At 39.1% G+C, this 13,561-nt stretch overlaps 1 protein-coding gene across 2 annotated transcripts in view; it reads left to right on the top strand.

Moving 5' to 3' along the window:
- LOC141548952 (uncharacterized) overlaps positions 1 to 13,561 on the top strand; it is a 91,775-nt gene that overhangs the window by 23,953 nt on the left and 54,261 nt on the right. For both annotated transcript variants that reach the window (XR_012484167.1, XM_074278280.1), the window contains exon 3: positions 10,947 to 11,070. The gene's annotated coding sequence lies outside the window, so the exon portion shown is untranslated. The remainder of the gene's footprint in view (positions 1 to 10,946; positions 11,071 to 13,561) is intronic.

The following is a 13,561-nucleotide window of genomic DNA, read 5'->3' on the forward strand; positions in this document are numbered from 1 at the left end:
CATCATTTTCATAAGTAATGGCCAAATTCACTCTTTAACATAAGCAAACTTGTCTTTAAAACTTCAAAATACTGGTTTTCAGCAACTTCTCTCAGGACTGATAAGATTATTTTATTTTATTTTATTTTTGGATTTTTTTATTATAGCTTTTTATTGACAGAACGTATAAATGGGTAATTTTTCAACATTGTCCCTTGCACAAACTTCTGTTCCAACTTTTCCCTTCCTTCCCTCCACTCCCTCCCCTAGATGGCAGGCAGTCTCATACATGTTAAACATGTTAAGGTATATCTTAAATACATATATATGTGTGTGTGTGTGTGTGTGTGTGTGTGTACATATTTGTACAGTTCTCTTGTTGCACAAGAAAAATCAGATCCAGAAAAGTAAAAATAACCTGGGAAGAAAAACAAAAATGCAAACAGTCCACACTCATTTCCTAGTGTTCTTTCTCTGAGTGTAGCTGGTTCTATTCATCATTGATCAATTGGAATGAAATTTCTCTTTGTATCTCTTGCTGTTGGATTTTGTTGGTGATATTTAAAAAATGCTGAGGATATATGTGGATTTATTTTATATCCTGCAACTTTGCTAAAATTCTGAATTATTTCTAATAGCTTTTTAGTAGAATCTCTAGGGTTCTCTAAGGATACCATCATATCATCTGCAAAGAGTGGTAATTTGGTTTCCTCATTACCTACTCTAATTCCTTTAATCTCTTTCTTAGCTCTTATTGCTGAAGCTAGCATTTCTAATACAATATTGAATAGTAATGGTGATAGTGGGCAACTTTGTTTCACCCCTGGTCGTATTGGGAATGGTTCCAGTTTATCCCCATTACATATGATGCTTATTGACAGTTTTTAATAGATGCTATTGACTATTTTAAGGAAAAGTTCATTCATTCCTATACTCTAGTGTTTTTTATATAGGAATGGATGTTGGATTTTATCAAATGCTTTTTCTACATCTATTGAGATGATCATATGGTTTTTGTTCATTTGGTTATTGATAGAGTCAATTATGTTAATGGTTTTCTTAATATTGAACCAGCCCTGCATTCCTGGTATAAATCCTACTTGGTCATAGAGTATTATCTTGGGGATGATTTTCTGCAATCTTTTTGCTAATATTTTATTTAAGATTTTAGCATCAATATTCATTAGGGAAATTGATCTATATTGATCTTTCTCTATTTTCAACCTACCTGGTTTAGGTATCAGTACCATGTCTGTATCATAAAAGGAATTTGGTAGGACTCCTTCAATCCCTATTTTTTCAAATAGTTTATATAGCATTGGAGTTAATTGTTCTTTAAATGTTTGGTAGAATTCACATGTAAATCCATCTGGTCCTGGGATTTTTTTCTTAGGGAGTTGATTAATAGCTTGTTTTCTCCTTCCCTCTCTTAACTTTCCCCTTCCAGAGACAGCAAACAATCTGATATAGTGTACACATGTACAATTATTTTAAACATATTTCCATATTTGATGTATTTTCAGTCTCCATAGTTCTCTCTCTGGATTCAGATGGCATTTTCCATAACAAGTCTTTTGAAATTGTCATGGATCCCTGCACTGTTGAGAAGAGTTAAGTCTATCAGTTGATTATCATATAATTTTGTTGTTGCTGTGTACAGCACCCGTGTCCCAGGATTGTTCTAGGATAAAATGAAATATCTGTAAAGCACCTTTTTTCCCATTAGAGTGCAACTTTTTGAGAGCAGACACCGTTTTTGCCTCTTTGTATTCCCCAGTGCTTAGTAGAGAGTCTGAATTTAGTAAATTTTGTTGACTTTACACACTTAAAAACTGCATATATTTGGCTCTGCCACAGCCTTGCTATTGGAATTTGGATAAGTCACTAACACTCCTTAAGACTCAATTTTTAAAGTTATGGTTTATGAATGTAATGTAATATTATTGTTCTGTAAGAAATGATGATCAGGCTGATTTCAGAAAGGCCTGGAAAGAATTATGGGCAGTGATGCTGAGTGAAGTGAGCAGAACCACGAGAACATTATACACAGCAATATTAAGATTATGTAATAATTGACTGTGGTGGGCTTGTCATTTGGTGATTCAATAACAATTCCAATTCAGTGGGTGATTTAATTGGCAATTCCAATAGACTTGTGATGGAAACTGCCATCTGCCTCCAGAGAGAGAACTATGGAGACTGAATGTAGATCAAAGTATAGTATTCTCATCTTTTTTGTTGCTGTTGTTGTTTGTTTGCTTGGGTTTTTTTTCTTTTCTTGTGTTTTTTTTTCCCTTTTGATCTGATTTTTTTTGCTCAGTGTGACAAATATGGAAATGTTTAGAATTGCACATATTTAAGTTGTATTGTTTGCTGTCTTAGAGAGGGGAGGGGGGAAGAAATTTGAAGCATAAGGTTTTTTAGAGGTGAATGTTGAAAATTATCTTTGCTTGTATTTGGAAAAATAAAATACGATTAAAAACGGCATGTAACAGAAATTCTGACTTACAAATATAATTCCTTTCTCTCTTTTTTTTTGGTGTTAGAATGTTTGTATTTTTCAAGGACTGTTAACCTTCATAATACAAAAAGAAAATATTTCATTCCAAAACAGTTGCTGCTTTCAAGATTAATGGGGAGGCCCAGGGCAGGGCCAGAAATCAGCATGATCAAAGGTATGACTTACATGACATTATGCACATAAAGTGCCTTTTATCTTTCAAAGACCTACATAAAAGCCAGATGTTAGAATGTGAGACTAGCAAATGAATTGGTTAAGTTAGGGAGTATATGTAAAACTATCAAGAGAAGAAATCACTTATCATGAGTGTAGTGAGGAAGTAGGGGAGGGTAGAACTCCCCAACCTCAGCCTCAACCTCCCCTTCCTTTAACCAGAAGAGAATCTTGGGAAATTTGAAGGACTTAAGAATTTGTGCTTTTCATTGAAATCATATTCATTATGAATATGAATATTTCATATTCAGTGTGCCTGAATAGAAATGACAGGAGTCAGCAAATGTTTGGATATAGTGAGTGAGAGAGAGTGAGGAGTTCAGGATGACAACTAGATTAGGAGTCTGAGGGACCCTGAGGAAGGGGAAACCCCTGAGTGTAACAAGAAAGTTAGGAAGAGGAAAGATGTTTGAAGAAAAGATAATAAAATCAGAAGGTGTCAATGAAACATCTAGTTTGAAATGTTCAACAGGCAGTTTGAGATACTAGACTAGAAGTCAAAACAGGGGATAAGAATTCTCAGCATAGAAATGGGCATTCAATCCATGGGAGATGATGAGATCACCCAGTGAAGTAATGTAGAAGAAGAGAAGAGGGTCTACCAACAACAGGAACTTGCACAATGTTTCCAGTTAACGGGTGGGATCCAGCAAGTGACAGAGGCGAGGAACACTGCAACAGGCAAAAGGAGGACCAGGGGAGGGAGGGAAAAGAGTACCAAGACAAGACTGAGCAGCATTGCCAAAGGCTTTAAGAATGAAGATTTAGAGAAAAGGCCAGTAAGAGGTGAGTGGGGATTTTGGATAAGTAGTTTCAATTCAATGATGAGCTTGTAAGGCAGACTAAGGAGAGTTAAGAGAATATGACTGAAAGGAGAGGAGGTACCCATTGTAGACAACCTTCTCAAAGAGTTTAGCTACCCAGGGGAGGAGAGCTAGAGGATCCATGGCTGGTGGAGATAGAAAGATCAGGTGAGGATTTTTTGAGGATAGGAAAGTCACATGGGCAGTGGGCAGGGAGCAATTGAGGATTAGTGAGAATGGGGATGATAGAGGGGGCAGCAACTTGTTCGAGAAGGTGAGATGGAATAGGATCACTTGTGCATGAAGAGGCATTATCCTTGGCAAAAAAAGAAGGGGCACCTCTTTAGGCAAGACAGGAGTGAAGGAAGAGATAGTGACAAAATGCACCTGTGTGGTATGTGATGAGAAAGCATCTCATGGGGGGGGGGAAAGAGGGAATGCTTGGTAAATGGCCTCAATTTTTCAGGAAATGCGAGGTAAACGTTAGGGTTAGGGCTCTTGGATGAGGGGTTGGAGGCAGGATGAGAGGGTTGAGGAGGGAAAAGTTTGGAAGAACTATTGGAGAGTGGGAGAGGACTTCATTAGGGAGGTTAGAAGGATTGCCTAGTGGCAGTGAGCACTCAGTTGAGATTATGTAACATGACTGTTTAGTAGACCCAGTCAGCACAGTTTTGTGATTTCTTTGACCTCCATTTAGTAGCACCTGAGTAGGAGCAAAGACCAAGCTCATTGTTGGGAGTGATCCAAAGCTGGGATCTGGCAGAGACTGAATTTAATAGGATGTAGGAGCCAAGCACTCCAAGGTGGCAGATTGAACTGATTCACCAAGGATTCAAGACAGGGAAAGGAAGAGGATGTAACCAGCACAGAGGCAATGGTATGGGAGAGAACTGAGATAAAGAGGGTTTAGAGGATGTGAGGAAGATCAGAAACAGGGCGTGGTATTTGAAGGCAAAGGGAGAGCCCAGCACAAATTGAACCCAATGGGGAAAGGCAGAATGAAAGCTCTGCCAGAAAGCCAGCAGAAAAGCAATGGAAGAGCTTATAGACTCCAGTATGATCCCTGCCAGGGGCGGAGGGTTAGCCTTTGCCTAGGTGTGCTCTCTGGGCTCAGGCTCATCTTCCTCTGGACTCTGTAAGTGCCAGTCATTTATGAAGGAGCTGAGAAGGTCCTTCAGGGTCTTGTCATTGGTCCGGTCTGGAATCTTTGTTCCAAGTTCTTCATGATCCTCCAGATCCTGAGTCCAGAATTCCTCATCTAGACCTGAGAAGGACAAATGAAACAAAACCAGAATTCGAAGGCCCAGGGCCACAGGGCTCATGGGAAAGGGCCACTCCATTTACAGCATTTACAAAGAAGCTACAAAGGGGGTTCCTACAACTTTGTGCCCTGCACTGGACCTTATCAGTCACATAGTTATTAAATGTCAGAGATGAGATTTGAACCCATGTTTCTTCATATCTGAAGTCTATGTACATCATTTTTTCTTCTTTACCACATGGGCCCTTTTCTCTTCCTTAGAAATTGTTTTTATAAGTCATTTATTGATGTCCACCTCTCCGATAGAATTATCACTTTTATCACAGAAGAAGTTAGGTGAAAGTGACAGTGTGTACAATAGTCCACATCTGTAGCCCCTCACATCTCTGTAAAACGAGGAAGGAAGATCAAACATACTTGCCTCTTGAAATTAGGTATTCTTATAATTCAGCACTCACTGTGTAAAGTAACTCTGATTTTGTATCTCCATAATATATTATCGATGGTTTTATGAATCGATGTGGCCAAAGATACTGATCGCTTGATGAGCTGCTTCTTGCTGTGCCATAGCTAGGTGTGTCAGAAGCATGCGACTGGAAGTCTTTCAAAGCTGGAAAGTGTTTCTACAGAGGAGGAAACTGAGACCCAGAAACACTGAGTTCAAATCTGGCCTCAGATTCTTACTGGTAAAAGTGTAAATCTCTTTGCTTCTATCTGCCTTGGTTTACTCATCTATAAAATGGGGCTACCTACTTTGTGGAGTTAAATAAGAAAATTTCCCAATTTGAAAAAATGAGGGGGTTTGAGTCAGTGGCCTTTGAGGCTTCTTTCAGTGCCAAATCTGTGGTCTCTTGAAATGAAACAGAAAAGTTTCCTATGTTGGCTGGGGGAATATGAACCTCATACTGGAGTCTCCATTCCCAGCTAAGAAGTTTAGAAATGTCAGAAAAAACTTCCTATTTAGGACTGTCCCAAAGTGGCAGGGATACCTCTGAGTCACTCTGGTCCACCACTGAGGTGGGTTGCTGCAGAGGAGTGTCCAGACTGGCCTGGATGGCTTTGGGTGTCCCTAATGGATGGAAGGTTCCATGACTGGGATCCCAGAGTCCCACATAGACTCCCACAGGGGACCTTAAGCTGCCTTTCTATTGAGTGAGGCAACGTTGCCATCTAGTGGCCAAAACGTTGCCCTTAGGATAAATGGCATTTAGAAGCAATTCATTCCATTCCAAATACAGTCACTCAATCAGCATTTAAGTACCCAGTATGTTCCAGGTGCTGGGGATACAAATACAGTGAATGGAATAATCCATGCTCATAAGATCCAAGATCCAGCCTGCTGAGCTGGTAGTGCGCCGCAACCTTGATAAACCATCTTAGAAATGGATATCCTTCACTGGTCGGATGCGAAGGGAGGCTGGCTCAGTGTAATTCATAGCCATGATACTCAGCAGAGGTCATAGGATCCCCACATCCTGGAAGATTTCCATAGGTTCCCTGATTTGACATGTTTATTTCTGTCCTGGTTAGGAGTTGGAGGGAGCTGTTAACCTCCTCATACCCTGAGAAATGAAGGCCTTTGATATTGGGAGTGATCCCCTGCACTAGGAAGCCTTTGGCCCTTACTGCCTGAAGGCCATCTGGGTTACATTTGGGGGTCTGCAGCACCCCGATGAGGATGGGAACACTCATTTCTTCAATTGGCTCAATCCCCCACCAAATATGTTCATTTAATTTTCAGGGCCCAAGGATTCCAATTCATTTAACCACAGCCAGGTCAGCTTTTACCAAAAAATATTTACTTCCAGGTACAACAAGAACAAACATGAAAAAAATCTCTCCCCCTCTTCTCACCTTGGAGGCATAGTCCCTTTGGTTTCTGGGAAGTGAAAGAGATCTCTGCTTAGCTCAGTTTCTAAATAGCATTAACCTCACACCACCCTTGGGTATGAATCCTAGAAAATTGGCTTTTTGTTACTGGTCCGGACTGGAATCTTTGTTCTAAAGTCCTCGTGGCTCCAGATCCTGGGTCCAGAATTCCTGCATCTAGACCTGAGAAGGACAAATGAAACAAGACCAAAATTCTAAGGCCCAGGGCCACAGGGCTTATGGGAAAGGGCCACTCCATTTATAGCATTATATCCTTGCTGGAGAGGAACTAGATCTTGCCTCCTCCATGAGGCTGGAAAGAGAGTCTTCATTCAGAAAGGTTGAAAGATGCAGTCAATTCTGGCTACCCATCCGATGGAAAGAGGCAACTTCTACCCATATTATGGTAGGCTATAACAGAATGTCTTGTCTCTGAAGCAGCTCCGACTTTGTTGCTTCCATCTGAGGTGATCTGGGCATATATCGAAACCTTCTCACACTGACTTGTGAACCAGAACATGACAACGGGGCTGACCTTTCATGTAAGCAGCATTAAGAGCCTGTCTATGCAGTGTGACTTGAGGCACTTTGAAAGTACCTTATCCCCCACCCCCAATCACAGGATTGGAAATTCTACTCACTTATTCACTGTGATGTCGACTCTGGCCTGAGTCTGTTGTCCCTATACGTGTCTCAGTTGTTCCCTTGGTGCTTTCCGTCCTGGGTCTGGACTGGTACTTTTTACAAGGTGGAAGAGAAGAAGGAAAGTATCCATAGAAAGTCTCAGCAGTCTAGCATTGACTCCTGGCAGAAAGTGTCATACTTTTTTCCTTCATCTATTTCTGATCAAGAAGCAGTGTCTGTTGCTTGTTGGCATGTGAATGGGGGAAGAGTTTGGGCAAAGTCTCTCAAAATTTTGCCCCCTCTGTTGGAGGTGATCCTAACAAGGTGATCCTCAGGCACACCCCCTTCCCGGGCAGTTTGTGTAATTCTGGGCAAATACCCTGAATAGATGCTGTGAGGAATACTATTCTCTGGGTTCTCTCTCATCAGGTCCTGCATATTGGGGTACAGTTCTATAAAGGGGTACAAATTCTCTCTTTTGAAGATTTGGGGAATTAGTGGGGTCTGGAGAAGATATCCATTTTGCCATCTTATTGGTCCCATGACCTAGAAGTCCTCCTATTCTTAAGACAGTCTAAACTTGTTGTGTTTTTTTTTTTAATAATTCAATTTATTTTATTTTTCAGTTTCTAATTCTTTCCCTGCAGAGGCTTTCTGTTTCCCATTTTTCCTCCTTGTTATATAGACTTCTACTTTACTGTTATTTAGTTATTTTCAACTTGTGCCCAACTGTGATGTGACCATTAGTTTTCTTTATGGCAAAGATGCTGAAGTGGTTTGCCATTTCCTTCTCCAAATCATTTTATAGATGAGGCAAAGAGGGTTAAATGACTTACCCAGAGTCACACAACTAGTAAGTGTCTGAGGCCAGATTGGAAGTCAAAAAGATGAATCTGATATCAGACCCCACACTCTATCCATTGTGTCCCCTAGCTGCCCAGACTTATGCATCCCATTTATGTGAGATAATTTCCCTCATTCTTTGTCTCCTTCATTCCCTCTCCCAATATATTCCTCTTCCACATCCTTTCAATTTTCCTTTTAAGATCATCAAAATAGAACAGCAAAATCTATTCCAAGTTTTCTGTCACATCACACACCCTCCATAACTCCTGATAATCTGTAGTTCTGGGGGACTACACATGTTATCTCTCCATGGAAGAATTCCAAGAATTTAGCTTTGTCTCTTATCCTGGTCCCTTTATACACTTCTCCTGATTTGTGTTTTGTGTCCAATTTTTGTTTGGTTCTGCTGCTCCCTGTAAAGATAGCAGCTGGCAAACCTTCTTTAGTTTTGGAGACTGACTGGCCACAGCATTTTCTTATAGAAACCTTCACTGTTCCTTAGGAGATGGGAATGTGGGATTGATTTTGCTCTTTCTCTCCCCCCCCCCCCCGCCTCAACTTCCCCCACCCCAATCAGAGCACAATTCATTGTCTGCCCAGCCCCTCTACCTGTTTTTCCCATCCTTCTGTTACCTTGATAACAGTTTTATAAAATGCTGGTAGGGTATGAAATAGAGGAAAAACTGGAAATTCTGTCATCTGTGTGGGAGTATTTTGGGGGGGAGGAGGCTCAGTCCTCAAGGTTATTCTCTAGAGTCATCTTGGGGCTAGCAGATGCTAGTTGGAATGAAGGGCCTGCCAGGGAGTATAATCTGATTTACAGTTATTAAGCCCTTTCCAGTTCAGACCCCTCCACTTTGCTTTGAGGTTTTTAAATAACATACAAAAGGGTTTTGTTTTTGTTTTATTTTTATGTTTGCAACCTAATGAAACAGAAAAACAGAAAATAGATGGAGAGTATATATGTGTATAGGGATAGTATGTGTACAATTGTGTGTTTGAATTGCCCAGTGATTGGGGAAATGCACTTTTAACTGGTGAAAGTGTTAAGAGAAGTGATTCTTTATCTGAGTCCTGAAGAGATCTAGTGGACAGGAGCCAGGAGTTTGAATGTCTTGTGTTGGGGGAATTTCAAGGAAGTTGACTGGAAGACATATGAGGGAGAATAATATGGAATAAATCTGAAAATTAAGACAACAGGGACTTACTGATTTTTTTTGAGAAAAAGAGTGACTTGCTGAGATTTGCACTATAGGGCAAACATCAATTTGGCAGTGGGAAGTTGGATGGGGCCAGGTGGGGTGGGGAGAGAAACTAGAAGGTGACACAGTCTAAGGGAGATGTGTTGAGGGCCTGGCGTAGAGAGAAGGGATATTGAGCAGTTGGAATGGACAAGACTTGGCAATTAACAAGTTACCTATATAAAAAGAGCCACTAAAACATACCATTTCATTGGGCTTTACAGTGCGATGTAGTTAGGTTGAAGTAGGAGAGTTTAAAAGTTAAAGGTAGAGTCAGTCAATTAAGGAATGATTCAGATCCCCAAAATAAACCGGACTGTTTCAGTGTGGAAAGCTCTTCCATGGACATAGCATGGTATTTATTTCTTGGGTGCCTGGTATTACATTTTTGGAAACAGCAGCTGTTGTTTAAGCCGCCAGGTGAGCTGTTTTTAAAAGCAGACACGTGCTTTGGCTCCGAAGGAATCAGACTATCTCTGAGACTGACTTTGGAATGATGGCATCCATTAGGCTACATGTCTAGACGTTCTATTCCTGCTGCCATCTGGGAGGCTATCCTTGGAAGCCCTGGGTATATCTGAAGCTTAGCATCATCTCTGTAGGGTATTAATGTGGGAAAGGGGGGTGGACATGGACATGGGAGTGATTTTGTCACTGATCTTAAGTCATTGCTTGAGCTTCTTCATCTGTCAGTCCCTCAATAAACATTTATTATATGCCTACTATGTGTCAGGCATTGAATGCTGCTGAGAAAAGAAGGGGACAAGTGACAGTCAAGAAGCTCATAGTCAAATGGTGAAGAAAATATGGAAACAAATTTGTATAAACAAGATATAAACAGCAGAAGTAGGAAATAACCACAGGAAGTCAGTAAGATTATGAGGGGCTGGGGAGCCTTCCTGGAGAAGATAGATTTTTAGTTGGGACTTAAAGAAAACCGGGGAGGTCAGCAGTTAAAAGGAGAGGAAGCAAAATGTTTCATGCACCGGCACTAGGAGCCTAGTGTCACTGAAGTGTATGTGTTAGGGGAAAAGGCCCAAGAAGACCAGAAGAAAGGGAGGAAATTTATCTGAAAGACTTTGAATGCCAAGCAAAGGACTTTATATTTGATCCAACAGGGGATAAGGAGGCAAGAGAAGCAGCTAGGAGCTCTGGGCCTGGAGGCAAGAAGACCTGAGTTTAAATTCAGTCTCAAATACTTACTAGCTATGTGACTCTGTCTCCTTCAGTTTCCTCATCTGTGAAATGGGGGTAATGATAGTACCTACTTCCCAAGGTTGTTGTGAGGATCAGAGGAGGTGTTTGTTAAATACTTAGCACAGCACTTAGCACATAGTAGGCACTCAAGAAATGTCAACTATACACATACACACACATACATATATACATATACATATATATACATATACATGTACATATATATATATCTATATATATATCTTAATTCTCAGTGGATCAATCAAATAATTCTGTTGCTTTTCCCCAAGTGAAATGTTCAGTCATTTTTTCAGTCGTGGCTGAGCCTTTGTGACCCCATTTGAAGTTTTCTTGGCATAGATACTAAAGTTGTTTACCATTTCCTTTTCTAGCTTATTCTGCAGATGAGGAAACTGAGGCAATCAGGGTGAAGTGACTTGTGCAGGATCACACAACCAGGAAGTGTCTGAGGCGGATTTGAAGTCAGGAAGAGGAGTCTTCCTATCTCCACTCCAGGTACTCTATCTACTCTAACACCCCCTAGCAGCCCATAAAAGTGAAGTGTACTAATCCATTAAACATGAAAATACATCTTCATCACATCATTTCTATCCTATCCCCTCTTTGAGTACATATATTATCCTCATGCCATCCAGAAAGTTATGATACTCTATAGATCTAATTTTATATATGAATATACAACTATTAACCCAATGAGCAAAGAGATAGCAAATCAATGAATTCATTTTCCTTAGTCAGATTAGGAAGTTGGCAAGTAGTGATCCCAAAATTAGAACAATAAAATAAAGTAATAGTCCTTTATATTTGTACCTCACTATAGCAATTCTCAGGTGCTTGATGATTGTAACAGTTAGATTCATTTTTAAAAAGATTGCAGAAATAAAAGCAAATATGGTAATTGATTTCTTTGAATTAATAAAATCTCACAAGATGTACAATTGAAAAAAAAAGATTATAGTTCTCCTGCTATGGTAAAAATAATTTGCTATGAAAGAAAGAAGGATACAGTTGTAATAGTATCAGGTCTATTCCTCCAGGCTAAAGCCTAAAGGCGCAGATTCATTTCTCATACCTATAACTAGGGAAAACTCCCTTGGCACTGTTTGATTTCAGGTAAGTCATAAACACCTTTGGGAACAACCAATCAGGCAACAGAGTTCTAGAGTATTAAAGGGGTATCATAGCCAGAATCAACCAGGTGGGAAACATTCCTATTCAGAAAGGAAATTGCACAGTAATGAAACTGAGTCAAAATATAAGGCCTTTCCATAAGATATAAGGCCATCTTCTCAGTCTTCTCACTTTTCTACATCTAGCTGTACTGTATTCCAGATCATATTTTTTTGAGCTGCTCATGGTGTTTCCCTTGAATGGTGGAGTACTAAGTTAACAACAATCAAACAGTTATACCTGAATTCAAATTCTGAGCCAATCAAATTACAGGTCTACCTTACTTAGGAATTTCCTCTACCTACAATTTCAAGCAGGAAAGCAACAGGCTTTCCTATGTTGCAAAAACAGTTAACAATTAATAAAAAATATTTGCTTAAGAAGTATATGCAAAATCTTTTGATTCTTCCTTTTTAGTTTAAACACATCCTGGTATAAAATCGATCGTTAGACATTAAGAAAAGAACACCATTTTGGAGTTTCTCACATCTTTTGATGTTCTCTCAAAACACAAACACTGACCACTATGAGCATCTAAGTTGACACAGGTATAGCTTATAGAATATTCCATGTTACCCTATGGCAAAAATAAAATCTTTAAAATTTAAGTCTGTCAATATTAAGTTTGTTCAAAAATGTAACTTCAATACATTTTATTCCAGGTATAATTTCATAATTTTCACAATTAGACAAAACATCATGTAAATAATTTCTCTACTATAAGCAAATGTGTATGTTCTCTCCCCCTACTTTGGCCATGAGTATGATATAGGTGAAGATCTGCTTTTCAATAAACTAATTTATCATTTTAGAGTTTACAAGGCTCTCAGTAGTCACAACATTCTTTAGCAACTTCTTTCACAGAGCTGATAAGATTTTATGACCTCAAGACTGAAGATCTGACAAGTCCCCAAAGAACTTTACTGATAATGAGAACTTATAAAGTCTTTTGTACTTTTCCCAAATAGTAAGTGATGATTATTTTTCCTTTTAAATCAAAATAATCCGATTAAACACTTAATAGTTTTTTTTTACCAATATGACATATCTAAGAAATGATAGCTTTGATTCATAATTTCATAACATTCAGATCACAAGAGAAATTAATCTACTAATAACGCAAAAGTTGTACACTCCAAGTATCATTCTTTAAGTTAACAGCATTTCTTATACAATGATTTCCCAAAATCGCATTGTAAAAAATATTAGGAATCACACAAATACAGCAACTACACTGGAGTTTATGGCTGCTGGTAAGGTTCTAATCCAATGGCTGAGGTTTTCTCTGCTTATAATGAACCCCAATATAGTCACTGTATTTGTGTGATTCTAAAATGTGATTATTTTCTTAATGTCTAATGGATGTGTTTAAACTAGAAAGGGAAAATGTTGCCACATTAAGGACTCAAAACATGAAACTTGAAACAAAACTTGTCAGTCAGTGGTGTCAATTCAGTTGCTGCATTTCCAAATTACACAAACAATCTTGTCTATCCCAGCTGCATCTAAAACTAATAGAAAGGAATTCAATCAAACTCATCTGACCTCTACAAAATAGTGTCAGAAGTTACCATTCAGAGTACACATCAATTATCTTTAAAAATGATTTTCCTTAATTGATTTATCAAAGCCCAATGTCAATCCAGATCCTCAGTGTCTCAAATTAAATATTGTTACACAAGTCCAGGTATTTCACACACACACACACACACACACACACGCACACACACACACACACACACCCCAAATATTGTAAATCATGAGGAATTTCAAAATTCATTTCAATTATATGAGGAGTACACAAACATTACTCTAA

This window comes from Sminthopsis crassicaudata, chromosome X (genome assembly GCF_048593235.1).
Source record: "Sminthopsis crassicaudata isolate SCR6 chromosome X, ASM4859323v1, whole genome shotgun sequence".
Classification (NCBI taxonomy): Eukaryota; Metazoa; Chordata; class Mammalia; order Dasyuromorphia; family Dasyuridae; genus Sminthopsis; species Sminthopsis crassicaudata.